The sequence below is a fragment of the Bidens hawaiensis genome, unplaced genomic scaffold (assembly GCF_021521415.1).
Source record: "Bidens hawaiensis isolate Kalapana, Puna unplaced genomic scaffold, B.hawaiensis_p1.1 tig00074136_1, whole genome shotgun sequence".
NCBI lineage: Eukaryota > Viridiplantae > Streptophyta > Magnoliopsida > Asterales > Asteraceae > Bidens > Bidens hawaiensis.
The window spans coordinates 28,030-32,787 of record NW_027502873.1 but is presented as its reverse complement, the minus strand read 5'-3'; the positions used below and the strand labels follow the sequence as shown (position 1 = coordinate 32,787).

At 34.4% G+C, this 4,758-nt stretch overlaps 1 pseudogene across 1 annotated transcript; it reads left to right on the top strand.

Annotated features, from left to right (window-relative positions):
- Nucleotides 1-2,277: 2,277 nt before the first annotated feature.
- LOC143606301 ((E)-beta-farnesene synthase-like) lies at nucleotides 2,278-4,059 on the top strand (annotated as a pseudogene). The gene is made up of 5 exons (XR_013148726.1): nucleotides 2,278-2,471; nucleotides 2,562-2,857; nucleotides 3,098-3,476; nucleotides 3,633-3,851; nucleotides 3,933-4,059. The product of XR_013148726.1 is annotated as a (E)-beta-farnesene synthase-like (transcript).
- Nucleotides 4,060-4,758: the final 699 nt, after the last annotated feature.

Genomic DNA, 4,758 nt, shown 5'->3' with positions numbered 1-4,758 from the left:
ATATACCACCAAGATACTTTGAGTATACTCGGGACCTTATTAAAGAAAATCAGGTTGAGATGAGATATGTCAAATCCAGCAACAACTCAGCTGATCTTTTCACAAAAGCACTTCCCACAGCAACATTCAGAAAACATGTCCATGATATTGGCATGCGCCATGTACGAACAATGTAACGACCTGCAACTTGAGGGGGAGCTATCTACTGCACTCTTTTTCCTTTAGCTAAAGCTTTTTCCCATTGGGTTTTTCTTTAGCAAGGTTTTTAATGAGGCAGTACTTCAAGACCCCGAAGTTTTGAAAAGGTGTCATCCAAGGGGGAGTGTTGTGAAACCACCGACGATTTTACAAGTTGTATAACACCTTTTCACATTTGTCAAAAGTCTTGGCCACATGAACACTCCACATAAGTGTTATGAAAGTGTCGGTAAGACACATCCATGTGATGGATGCCAAATTTTCAATCCCAACTATATGAACATGTCCCCCAAATAGTATTACCTTTTTGTATATATATCTATCTTTGTAATCTAAGAAGACATCATCAAAATTTACTGAATCATACATTTTCTTATTCTCTTGTTTTGTTATCTTCAAGTTCTCATATTATACTAATAATATTGTTATAGTTAGAGCTAATATTATAACAGACTTTAAATTTTAACTGAAGCAAATAATAATAAATGAATAACGTTGTGGCTTTCTTTGAAACTTGAAACATAATTTAAACTAACGTTATTGTAAAAGGTGGCATTACATAAAAATAATAGGGATATTGGTCTTTAATACTCCTAACTTTCACTCGTTGAATGATAACACTCTCAATTTTCTATTTGTTACCCACTCCCAACTTTCACCATATTTGTTTATGGCACTCTTGAACTTAACGGACCCTAACTTCGTTAATTTTTCTTGCTGATGTGGAATTTGTTATTAATAAAAATTAGGTTGTGTGTCCCATATTTCTTCAACATGTTACATCTTCACCCACTTTCAACAATTCAAAACCTTAAATCTCAAAAACCCGCCACCATTCCATCGTCCACCATTCACTGCTGCCACTCCACCACCCAAAGTGACCAAAATCTCTACCCACCGCCACTATCAGCGTCATCAGAATCCTTTGCTCGTCGTAAAAAAACGAGTTGCAGGTTTCCGGTAGCATATCCATCATTTCACCGCCACCGCCACAACAACCACAGCCTCTATCCTCCGCCACCACCGCCGTCACACCCAACCACCTTTCGGAACCGTCTCTAGCCGGAAAAATGAGTTGTAGGTTTCCGGCGAACACCATCTTCATCGTCTCTCCGCCGGTGCACAATCTCCATGATCTCCATCGTTTTTTGATGGCAATGGTTATTCGTACAACCTAGTGGCCAGACCCACCACCTACTTTTATATTAATAAAAAATTCCATGTTAGCAAGAAAACTAACGGAGTTAGGGTTCGTTAAGTTGGGAGTGCCAGAAACAAATATTATGAAAGCTGGGAGTGGTGGGTAACATATCGGAAGTTGAGAGTGTTATCATCCAATGAGTGAAAGTTATTAGTATTAAAAACCAATATCCCAAAATAATAAACAAAACTTTGAAGTATTTTAATAAAGTCATTATAATATTTTCTATCTTGTAAAATCACTCTTAACATTTATTGTCTTTCTAATCTTGTGATTTTTTTTAATTAATCGTTTGTTTATGTTTACAGTTGATGCTAATTACTGTTACTTTATAGTTTATAAGTTTATGTTAAAAACAGTTTATCTATAGTAGCTATATGGGTTATGGGTCCTCAACTTATTTTTTTGTTAATCATTTATTTATAAATGAACTATTAAATTCTTTTTGTGTTAATTCTTTATTTGTTTATGTTAATTTGGTTGTTTATTAATATTTTAAAAAGAAACGCGTGCATCTTAAAGTGAAAATCCATCTAATAATTATTTTAATGTTATCTATCATTTGTTGCTTTTATCCCACCCAGTTTGACTAAATAGTGTTTTTGTTGTAGTTGCAACTATTGTCAAATATCTCCAGTTTCATTCTGAGAAGTAAGAACACATATAGCTCGTGCAATACAATATCTATATTAAAATTGCTTTAATGAAATGATTGATTAGACATTTAAATTTGTATATTTTTGGCTGATTACCAAAAACATGACTTCACTTTTGAATTACAGTTAAAATGAAGAGAATAAAGTTGGTGACGTATTTAAATTTGTCCTTTATGTAACATGATGATGAGATACACACAAACAAGCTTACGTTGCCTATATATTTGCTTCACTTGATTTCATATTTTCATAGCCTCCTATTAGCCTTAGAATTAATATTATAAGATATGTCAACTTTCCCGGTTTCGAGTGCTTCCTTTCCTTCATCTTTCTCACCATCGGTTGTTGATGTCAAATGCAACACTGTGAATTTCAATGCTAGCATATGGGGGGATCAGTTTCTTACATATGATGAGGTTTTTCTGTCACTACTTAACTGATTGCTTAATTAGCGGTCCTCTTTAGTAAGAAAATCATCTTCTAATTAAGTTCTTTTGTAAATGCAGCCAGAAGATTTAGTGATGGAGAAACAAGTTATTGGAGAGCTCAAAGAAGTTAGAAAAGAGCTAATGATCAAAGAATCCACTAATGATTCAATGCAGCATATGAAGTTAATACAACTTATTGATGTAGTCCAAGTGTCCAACGCCTGGCATTGGCTATCATTTCGAAGTAGAGATCGAGGAAGCATTGCAACATATCTATGCTACGTATGGCGAAAAATATATCGATCATAAAAACCAACAAAACATTTCACTTTGGTTTCGACTCCTTCGACAACAAGGCTTCAAGGTTTCATCAAGTATATAGTAACAAGTTTAGAGCCATACTAACTTGAAGATGATGTATGATAATGCCTTCTTTTAGATAATTATTAGAATATAACATATAAAAGCCAATAAGGTTAATGTCTAAATTCATCCATTGTCACTTTACATAATATTTTTTTAAACATCAAACTCAAAATCCTTTTCCATTGCTCTTGTTGGGAATTTGAACCCACAATGCATGTAGCATTAACATGAGGACTTGCATGTTACAGGGATATTCAAAAACCATATGGATGAGATGGGAAATTTTAAGAAATCCTTATGTGATGATGCTTAAGGAATGCTTGCTTTGTATGAAGCATCATATATGAGGGTAGAAGGCGAAAAAATACTAGACGACGCCCTTGAGTTCACTAAAACACACCTTGCTATCATAGCAAAGGATACTTCTTGTGACTCTTTATTAAGAACCCAAATACAACAGGCACTAAAACAACCTCTCCGGAAAAGATTGCAAAGGCTAGAGGCCGTGCGTTACATCCCTATTTACTAACAAGAAGCTTCCCATAATGAGGTCTTAGTGAAGCTTGCAAAGACAGCTTTTAATGTTCTTCAATCATTGCACAAGAAGGGACTTAGCCAAAGTTGCAAGTACATGCAAACATACTAATTGCTTAAATGAATAAGAAAACATACTAATTACATAGCTAGCTTGATCCATCATAGAGCGCTTATAACGTTTTATGTTGTGATGATTTCTCATACTAATTTCATTAATCAGTTTTTTACATTAATCATTTGTGTTAGGTGGTGGAAGGACTTGGACTTGCAAACAAAACTACCTTATGTTCGGGACAGGTTGATAGAAGCCTATTTTATGATATTGGCAATCTATTTCGAGCCTCAATATTCTCGAACTAGAATGTTCCTGATCAAAACTTGCACGTGGTTAATCGTTTTAGATGATACATTCGATAATTATGGTACTTATGAAGAACTTAAGATCTTTACTGATGCTGTTGAAAAGTACCTAGCATTCTATATTATTATTCTTTTACACTAATATTGTTTGATCGCTTGACTTATTAATTGTATGATCACGTGTAGATGGTCATTAAGCTGCTTGGATATGCTTCCGGAATATATGAAACTAGTATATGAACAACTTTTGTATCATCACCAAGATATGGAGGAATTACTTAAAAAGGAAGGGAAAGCATACCAGATCCTATAATAACCAAACAAAAAAATAGCAATAATAATAATAAATAAATAGTAAGCATAAATTTTGATTCAAACTAGATTGGTCTCTAAAATTGTGGCTTAGTGGTAGGAGGCTTGGATCTTCTTCTGTGAAGACCCAAGATCGAATCTCACTTGTGTCATATTTAGGTAAATATTGGCAATAAAATATTTGAACTAGGCATTTTGCAAAGGTTGTCAGCTCAAACTCAGAGCCCACCCGGATTTTCGTGCCACCGTATGTTACACCAAAGAGTTAAGTTTCTAAACTACCAAGTTAAAGATCACAATTCTAATATCACTTAGATATAAATATGAGATTTATGTGCCTCCATAGTTTTTACAATGCATTCAATATAAATTAAAATAAGTAACTTAATTACGATTCAACTTTCAATTAAATAGAATGAATCATACAATAATTATCAATATAATAACATCTGATAACTAGTACAATGAATGTTCACGGAAATCACGCGCCACACACACGTCTTGAGACATGAAGCTAGCTACCATCGTCATGTCACCTGAGAACAATCACATGCTACCAACAAGCTAGGCTCATGTTACCAACCTCCGTCCACACGCCGCGCGCACCTCACACATGCCGTCCACAAACCCTACTCCGGACTTCATCTCGCCAACCGTGATAATAAGTTTGAAACTCCTAATATAAATCATTGTAAAATTT